At 35.6% G+C, this 10,498-nt stretch overlaps 1 non-coding gene across 1 annotated transcript; it reads right to left on the bottom strand.

The window, feature by feature from the left end:
• Positions 1-10,191: 10,191 nt before the first annotated feature.
• LOC138822617 (U6 spliceosomal RNA) lies at positions 10,192-10,295 on the bottom strand. Its single transcript, XR_011370581.1, has one exon. It is a non-coding gene; the product is annotated as a U6 spliceosomal RNA (small nuclear RNA).
• Positions 10,296-10,498: the final 203 nt, after the last annotated feature.

Consider the following 10,498-nt stretch of genomic DNA (forward strand, 5'->3'; position numbering starts at 1 on the left):
TCTGCAAGTCTTCTTAAGGTTCCTGTGTCTCACTCTAGTAGATTTTTTCTTTCAAAAATAAGAAAGTCTACAAAGTCTACCTATTGTACAATCACTAAGTTTGGAATAAACATTTGTTAACTGTTGGTGTGCAGACATTAGACTAATTCTTAATTTAAAGAAACTATGTTGGCCTTCATTCCACTTGAACAATTCTGTGGAAAATAGATATATCTTTGGATTCCTTTGGTTCTTTCTAGAATCTATATTATCCAGATTGTTTTTCCATTGATGCAGAAAAGTTCCAAATTGTGGCAACTATTATTTATTGTATTGCTAGTTTTAAGCATGGAAAAACCGATCAAAGATATTTCAAATTTAATTTTGTGAAAAATGTTGATTCATTATCTAAATTCAAAAAACATAAATTACTAAAGGAACTGTTTCTTTGGTAAAAAAAAAAATAAGAGCATTGGGTCAGAAATAGTCTCTTCCATGTAGAAGTCTTGGAGGGTCTGCCTATATAGTGATCTCACTTTGAGAAGTAGTTTGCCATATGGGTCTTTTCAACACTTCGTGTTTGGCACTAGAAGCCTGGTAAAACAAACAGATTTGTCTATGATTCTCTTTCAGGAAGTCCATGGCTGACATTTATTGTGTTAGATAATAATTGTCCTCCTACCATTTCCTTCTAAGGAATTTTACTTATATTTGTGATTTTGGGACTTGTATCACGTTATATGTAACCATATCCTGTGGAGCAATTTAAAGAAGGAAACTTCAGTATCTGTGTTATAATGTAGTGGTATCATAAAAGTTCCTTATATTTTACAATATAAGATAAGTAACAATGATTATCTTATCAACTCTAGCTAAATTATGTATCATTAGGCATTATGATAATAGTGTCTGAAAGTTCACAGATCACTTTATTTTCAAAAAAATCAAAATAATCAGAATATTGATATTTTGAAAAGTATATTATGAGGCACGGATATTTCCAAAGACAATGTTACCCACAAGACATTTCGTTTCTTATTTTGTCATGTAGCTAATTTAACTTTACTTTTTATCCAAATTATAACTTACGATTTACTACTTGTGCTACAAAAAATGAAGCACAAATTTATTTTTTGTCTTTTTTACTCATTTGTATTTATCATTGTGCAAAGTGGTTTCAATTCAATGAGTTTGTTTATAAGTACAATGCATCTTGATTAGTGTTCCATGAATCTACCCATCTTTCCCCAAACTACCCATCTTCCAAGTTACATGGTTCAATTTTTACATTGATATCATTAATATAATGATTATATTTGACATCCCTTCCTCTTTTCATTAATCTGCCCCCTCTTTTCTTAAACTTCTTCTTCAGCCGAACATCATTTCCCTTTCTGCTACTCATTTGCTTGAACTCTTTATTGTTTGTTAGTTGTTCAGAGAATCATCATCACTGAGCATACTGAGTATTGGATTTTTTAATTTCATTTTGATTTCAACTTGTACACAGGAGTTGACATTCATTATGAGTACATGAGTACAATCTCACCTCTTTCATAATTTTCCCCAGCACTCTCACTCCCACCTTTTCCTCAAGTTTCTTCATTTGGTAGGATATGCATTAAGTTAGAGCACTGCATTTCACTCCACTTTATTGCTTCATTTATCTATTTCTTCCCACCTTGACTCCATCCGTACCTCTGAGTACTTGATTCATAGTGTTTATTTTATTGGAATGTGAGTTAGCTATTCTAAGGAATTACATTATTTGAATTATTCTCTGAACTAACCATATTTCAGTTCATACCTAGGTGTATAGTTGCATTCCACCACAAAGTGTGCATATTGTATTGATCTATATTACGCTTAACTTCCTATATAACAGAAAACATATCTCATTTGTCTATCTGGGTTTGGCTTTCTTCCCTTACTTCATTTAGCATGATTTTCCCCAATTTATTTCCTTTCTTTGCAAATGATTCATTATCATTCTTTTGAATGGATAAATAAAATTCTGTTGTGCATGTACGTGTGTACGTATGTATGTATATATATGCATATATATATGAATGTATACGCATACATGTATATCTATATGCATATTGCTATCATATTTTCCTGATCTACCTGTCCACTGAGAGGCATAGTCCATGTCTAAATGTGATTTCTTGTACTATTATGCTTTTGCTTTCAATGTTTTGGAAAATGACTAAATATCATTTGCCCAATCTTGTGCATACAGGCTATTCTATAACAAAAATCATTCTATTAATATCCTAATCTGTTGGTTTACGTTTCTTTTTATGTTGGCTCCTATAAATCACAGGGGTTCATAATTGCATATGAATCTGTTTTTAAGAGCAACACTAAATGTTTGCTTGTATATAGTTGACACTTGCTAATAATTTATTAAAAAATTATATATACATACATATGCATATACAATTTATATATATTGACACACATATATGCCTATATATGCATGCATATAGAATATATGTGCATATATATGCATATATATATAATATACACACACACAAACATATATGTGCTAGTACTAGGAATTAAATTCAGGGCCTAGTTTCTTTTGGTTTTCCTTTTTGCTCAAGGTTGACATTCTTCCATTTGAGCCACAGCTCCTTGTTTAGCTTTTTGATTTTTAGTTGTAGATAAGAGTATCATGGTCCATTTTACCTTGTCTGTCGTGAAACTACAATCCTCAGATTTCAGCCTTCTAAACAGTTAGGTTTAAAGGCATGCAGCATTAAAACTAGCCCTATTATATTTGAATTAAAATATATTTAAAGAATGATAACTTGTAGTATTTTCAAATAAATCTTTTCATTTAAATAAAACATACTGCATAATTTTTTTCTTATTCCAACTCACCTACCAAGAAAGGAAAGAAAAATGTGAAACTGAAGAACCTCTGAATGTAACCATTCTCAAGCCTGCTAGCCACAGTTTCTTTGCTGAAAAATAGAACAGGATGCTATCATATACAAGCAAAATGGAAGAACATGCTCTTCACTAAAGTTTCTGAAAGACTGATGACAATGAGGACAAGCAACTTTATCCATGAAATGTCACAAAGGATACGCTGTGTTCGATGACTCTAGTGGATAAGTGTAGCCAACGTTAGAGGATGGTCATAGTGATGAGAATAATCAAAGGTGTATATGGGATTACAGAGGTGTGGTTTCTTGAAGATGAATGCTCTTGATTTTGTTGCTAAGCTTGTCATCCCTCTTGAAGTCTCTTGTCTTGCTGCTGGCCCTTTTTAACTGTTTACTCATTTGCTTCAACTGGGCCTTCTTTTCACTTAAAAGGATTATTAATTCCATGTGGTCCTGGTAAGTTATGAAAATAGGAAGATCCATTATTATTCCATTTTTCTTTTCTACTTTTTATTTGTTCCACTATGAGAATATGAACTCAAGGCCTAGACACTGTGTTTTAGCTTTTTCTGTTAAGGCAGGTACTCTATAACTTGAGGTAAAGCTACATTTCCATGGTTTTGGAGAACTAAAGGGAGATTTTTGTCTGGACTGGATTTGAACTTCAATCTTCAGTTTGCAGACTTCTGAATAGTTAAGATTATAGGATTGAGCCGTTAGTGCCTGGCCCCCAAAGCATTTATTTCTTAGCCACAAACATGGGATGCGTCTTATAGAGTTTTGTCATTGAGAAATTCTTATCATATGTGAGAGTTAATGCAATTTCACAGGGAAAGGTTGGAAAGTCAAGAAGTGCTCACTAAACAAATTCAAAATATGGTTTGTTCTTACTTTCTTGATACAACACCCCCACTGATTTCTCTCATGGATATCCTCTAATCTACTTCTAATTTTACTTCTAATTCACAAGTGGATATAACTCAGTTTCATTTAACTACATGAATTCTTGTTACATATGTTACTGACCTACATTACATCTGAGGCCGAGTGACTACCTGAAAACATCAATTTAATCATAAATGACCTCTATTCTTTTGCAATAACTAGACTCCTTCAGGGGCCTGAGGACACCAAGATACTTCAGGAGACACAAGCCCCTTCTCCTATCAGACTTGCCAATGCAGAAGAATCAACGGTTCCCTTCAACCCTTATAGGAAACTTGCCTGTAACATGAGATTCTCAGCAGTGAGAAGGGTGTTCAAACTACACCTGCCTGGACACTGCTGGCTCACCATCTGAAACTTCTTAAGCCTTTCTTCAATAATGCTGTCTGTTGTATGTAGAATTGTTGTTCGTCTGCACCAGCCATCCAGACATCTCCTTATTCTCTTCATTGAATAGGATCTACGAATTGAGTCTGTCTACAATCTCCTCTTTGCTGATAATCACCTACAGAGAAAAATGCATTTGGCTGTTGAAGACAGCAAACAAAATGGTGCCCTCCCCTCCTATTAATGCAGTGTGAATTTCATTCATTTTAGTCAGCATCTTAGAGGACTTATATCTGTGTTTTTCCTCTCAGAAACCTAGGGTTCAACATCATCAGACATTCTCATACATTTGCTGAAGTAACAACTCTAAGTGACCAACAACACTTTTACCCATTGCAAATCTATTACCATCAGGTCACAACAAACCTTATAAAGAAGAAAGGCAGAATATATTAAGCACCCCATAAATTCTTCTGCTTTATATCCTTTCAATATTTATTTTTGAATGATGATAACTTAATTTAATTCTGATGATATTTTTTCCTCTTAAAATTAATCAAATTATTACATGATTAAGGCCAAATGTCCTGCTTATTTAATTTAAAAAACTATAATTCACATCATGTAAAACCAAATGTTTATAAAACAACATATCAGGAAGATTCAAGCCATATATATATATATATATATATATATATATATATATATATATATATATATATATGATGGAAGATTCATACATAGTAAAATAAAAGAAACCTTAAACCAATACCCATCACTCATTTGATCCTGCACCTCTAGTGGAAGAGGGTGATTTTACCTATAAATCATGGAAATGTCATCTCAATCCAGTCTACTCTACACAGGCTAAATCCAAAATACTCAATGCTTCATTACTTACAAACAACTCTAGCAAGTAGACTTTATTTAGCATAGGATTCTCCTCCCTACAATGATAAATGGATTATGTTAATAAATTTGAAAGTAAATAGTTCAAAACAGCCTGGCTGAGAGTACAAAAGGATTTTGAGGTCTTAAAAATTTTGAAATACTTCCAGTTAAAAAGGGGCCACAGAAGGTCCATTGCTAAAGTTTTAACATGAAGTTCATAAATACGAAACAAAGGGATTTTCTTCTTACACACAAAAACCTCACCAAGAATTTTTGAGTGAAGCAAAATTACCAACTGTAGCACCATCTACCCAGCCAAATGTATTGAAAGGGTTTGAAAGTCTATCCCAAGTTTTGTTTCTAACTCTCTGACATGTATTTATTTCAACTTTTAAAACTTTAGTTTTTCATGGCTCAGAATTCCTAGTTAATCTCAAAATGGCCCTACATACTGCTCTACATTAACTTTTGGAGAACTTTCCTAGAACAACAAACACATTTTTTTTGTATAAAATTTGAATAGAAAATATAAATTGACTTTTAAAAATGAGACGAGTAAATGCTCATTCTGATATAAAATATAGGTCAACACTTCAATTTAGAGGACAATGAAGTTTATATTTAGTTGAAATTTATTTACTAATTATATATATATATATATATATATATATATATATATATATATATATATGGTGATAAATCCGTGACATCCGTGACATCTCCTTTTAAAAAACTAAAAAATATATTATTTCTGAAGTAGTCATCACATACAATTTCTCTTCAACTGGCATTATTTTGGGGCTAATTTTCTAAATTAAAGAGTGTAAGAAATGTTTTTTAAAATATAATTAGTGCAGATTTCTAAGCAAAAGTTTCATCTGGCTATGGATACATATTTTGTTGGTTTGTCCAGTTATCTTTGTGGTGACTATCAAACTAAGAATTTTAGGAAAACTAGGCAAACTGTCACTAGCCATACCTAGGATTATTTTATGTTCTATTTATTTTAATTTTTGTGCTGATCTTGGGATTTGCATGCATTGCCTGAACAATGTCCCTAAAATTTTTCTGCTCAAGGTTATGACTTTAAAACTTGTGCCACAGTTCTACATCCAACCTTTTGGTTGTTAATTAGAGATAAGACTCATAGACATTCTATCATTAGGCCCAACATCACATCAAGGTTCTCAGTATCCATAATATCAAGGACTATAACCATGAGCCACTGTTAGCTACATGATGTGTTTTTTAAAGCATCTGTAAATAATAATAGAAAACTATCACCATTACTAAAGGCTCAAACCTGTAAATCTAGCAATTTCAGAGGCTGAGATCTATAAGATCATGTTTTAAAACTTGACTTGTCAGACAATTCAGAGTTTATTTGTTTAATCTGCAGGACCCAGGGTTTAAGTCAGGCCTAGGCACTGTATATGAGTTACTTTTCATTAAGGCTAGTGCTCTACCTCTTGAGCCACAGTGACACTTCCAGCTTTTCCTAAGTAGATATTAGAGGGAAGTGGTAAGGAGACCTCACAGTTTGGCTCTTAACTGTCATCCAAAAACTAAGCCTTCAAAGTAGCAAATCAGAGATTCTTACCTTCAACTAAGCAGCAATAAAAATACTGAAGGTGTGATTCAAGTGGTATAGTATCAGCCTTGCTTGGAAAAAGTTATAGCAATTCAAGCCTCAGTATTGGCACATATGTACACAGAAGCATGCACATACATACATATAAAGGGTCCTATACTCAATTCCCTGGGATTAAAAAAATAAAGTATTAAATTAAATTAGGACAAAAATAAGAAATTCAAATTCCTAAAAAACAAAAAGAAAAACAAAAAAAAACTACCATAGCCGGGTGGTGGTGGCTCACAAATAAAATCCTAACTAATCAGGAGGCTGAGATCTGAGGATCACAATTCAAAGCTAGCCCAGGAAGAAAAAGTCGATGAGACTCTTATCTCCACGGAACCACACAGAAAACTGGAAGTGGCACTGTAGCTAAAGTGGTAGAGCATTAGCCTTGAGCTGAAGATCTTAGGGATAGCACCCAGGCCCAGAAGTCAATCCCCAAGACCAAGAAAAACAAACAAACAAACAAAAAACTGCCATAACTGAATTGTGACTTAGGTGGTAGATTTCTTTCTTCCCATAAATGAGGTATGAGTTCAATCCCGAGTTGTTCATACCAAAGCAATCCAATAAAAGCACACTAAGAACTATCTAACAAAAAATATGTCATTCGTTGTAAAGAAAATTAAAAGTTATGAAAATAATTGAAAGAGAGCTAAAAGGAGAACCATGGCTCAATAGTGAACAGCAACTTAAGCCATATTACCATTTCCAGGTTTTAGATATTTATTGGCAAAATGAATATCACAGACATTGCTGCTTGGGATCCCTTTGAATCTGGATCCTCAGATTTCAGCCTCCTATGTAGCTGGGATTACAGGTGTAAGGCACCAGCATTCTGAGATATGCATTTATTTTGTCATGTTATGTGGCAAATTTCACAAATTTATTTGTTTGGCCACTGAATACAAACTATTGTAGGATATAAGATTGGGCTGGTAACGTGGGTGTGGTTTGTCTATAGTAGCTGCTCAGTTTCTAGCAGGGGCCACTACCCTATAGTCTCTCACAGAATGTGGGGATCTCTTACAAGCTTACGGGATGCCTAGTAGGGTTTAGGTTCTGTGGCGGTGAGACTGTGGTTTCTGCTTTCTGGTCTCCTATCATACAGCCACTGTTGTCAGCTCCTAGGCACCTCCATACTTTCTTGATAAACATATTCTCCTTAATGTTTGCTTCATTCTGTTTGCATCACTGACTTCTAGAAAGGCCTTAATTTGCACTCACACCTTGGAAGTAACTCATACCAACTCTTGTGGGAACTAATTACATTTGTAGAATCTGTTTAATTTTGTTATTTACCGGAGCATATAGTGGGATTACATCCTGCCAGACTGGAAGATAAAAGACTTCCTAAGGGTCTGAGTTGTTGTGTATCACCTGATACACATAAAAAGCTATTTATTGGGGCTGGGAAGGTGGCTCAGTGGTAGAGCGCTGGCCTTGCATGCATGAGGCCCTGGGTTCGATTCCTCAGCACCACATAAGCAGAAAAAAAGCCGGAAGTGGCATTGTGGCTCAAGTGGTACAGTGCTAGCCTTGAGCTGAAGAGATGAGGGACAGCGCCCAGGCCCAGAATTTAGGTCCATGACCGGACCCCCTCCCACCCCCAAAAAAGCTATTTATTATCTGCGCACTGGTGGCTCATTCCTGTAATCCTAGCTATCTGGAGGATGAGATCTGAGGCTCCCAGTTCAAAGGCAGCCTGGGAATGAAAGGTTTATCTCCAATTAACCACTCAGAAAGATGGAAGTAGTAATGTAGCTCAACTGGTAGAGCACTCACTTTTAGCTGAAGAGCTGAAGGATTGCCACGCCAACTCCAGTGGAGTCTGCTTAGCATGGGAAACCATCTATCAGACCTAAGACAGGGGCTTCAGAGACCTATCTCTGAGTTTTGGGACTTCACCGAAGTCTACCTCAGAGAATAGGGCTTCTAAGAGGCCTACTCCTGGAAAAAGGCTGGCAAGCCCCTGGGAAAGATGTGTTTCTGCCTTTCTTTTCCTCACTGTATAGGAGTGCCTATTAATCTTTTACTGTTTCTGCTGTTCATTGTACTTACTCATTGTCAACGTTCCCCTATTCAAAGCTCTTTCTTAAGAGTGCTGACGACTCAAATATCTCATGAGTGTCTTAAAAATATGACTAACTCACCAGAGTTAAGTGCTACCCTGAAACCCCTCTTATGGAGTTTAGTAGACAAGTCATAATTAAATATAAAAGTATTGGGGTTTCACGATGTCATCTCAGCAGAAGGAATTGTTTGTAAGAGATTTACAAGAAGCTGTAGGTGCGGCTAGAACAGAAAGAATGTATGGCAATTGCTGAGATAACTACTTAGGAGAAAGAACTTCTTATTACTCTCTTTCATTTACTAAGATACTTGCTAAATCTAAGTCTCCTTGGTGTTTACTATTAAAGAAAGAACAGAAAAGATCTTATGGGACAGTTAAGGCCTCTATAGAAATAAGGTAATGGTTAGTTGGTGACAAACATCAAAACCCATTATATTTCTTAGAGATAAGCCGGAAACAAGTGCTTATCAGGCAACCAGCTGGTGACCACCCAAGAATGAAGCCCTGAAGCAAGGTTGTGTAACCTTTTGCCCTTTCAGGCGACCAGCTGGTGACCGCCCAAGAATGAAGCCCTGCAGCAAGATTATGTAACCTTTTGCCCTTTCTTATGGAGATTTTTGCTATAAAAGTCTGTTATTCTCTGCATTAAATCGCACTCAGCATCCACTCCTCTTGTGTGTGAGTTGTCTGTTTGCCATCTCCCCACCTATTCCAGTTCCTCCCCTAGGTGTCCTCCGTCGTCCCGACAGAACCCCATCCGCGGCAAAGGATTGCACAGAGACCAGAGTTGAATCCCCAGAGTTGAAAAAAAAAAGAAAAACATTGGAAAAAGCTATTTATTATTCTAAGTGTCCTCAATTTCAGACACTGGTAATGTTGAGTTATTGTTTGACATTAACCAATGAAGTGTGAAATTTAAGAAAATGAAAGATAGTTCCTTGGGTGGAGTGGAAAATATTTCGGCAGTTATAGGAAATGAAACACAATTAGGAGTTAAATTGAGGATACATTCAAGAGCAGTAGCCGTGGCTTCAGAGATGGGACAGAGCTAAATATGTTAGACATATGTTAAAAAGGAGAACATGGGGCTTGGAATGTAGTTTAGTGGTACAGTGCTTGTCTAGCATGCATGTAGCCCTGGGTTCAATTACTCAGTACCACATAAACAGAAAAAGCCAGAAGTTGCCCTGTGGCTCAGGTCAAAGGGTGCAAGACTTGTGCAAAAAAGAAGCTCAGTGACACTGTGCAGGCCCTGAGTTCATGCTCCAGGACTGCCAAAAAATAAAAAGAGAGAACATGTCAATAATGAATGAGGGAGGGATCCAGAAACCAAATTCCTCACTGAATATTTTCTCTATTTCAATATCATTCCAGAGAGAAAAATTAGGCATAAAGATGGTCCAGAAAGAACATACCTCATGAAGTAATACAAGATTTAAAAAAAAAATATGGAACGCTTCACATATTTGCATGTCATCCTTGTGCAGGGACCATGCTAATCTCTGTATTGTTCCAATTTTAGTATATGTGCTGCCAAAGCGAGCACTACAAAAAAAAATTTTTTTACTGCAACTGGCCTGTAGAGAGAATCCATCAGACTTAATTGTGACTTGCAATAGCACAAGAGCTCATTGTAATAGCACAAGTGCTATCTGGATATTATGTATGGGTCCTGAGCATTGATAAGAGCCTAGGTGCTATTCCTATTTTTTTCCTCAAGAATATTACTCTATTACTTAAACCACAGCC

This window comes from Dipodomys merriami, unplaced genomic scaffold (assembly GCF_024711535.1).
Source record: "Dipodomys merriami isolate MVZ:Mamm:240054 unplaced genomic scaffold, mDipMer1.0.p SCAF_113, whole genome shotgun sequence".
Taxonomy (NCBI): Eukaryota; Metazoa; Chordata; class Mammalia; order Rodentia; family Heteromyidae; genus Dipodomys; species Dipodomys merriami.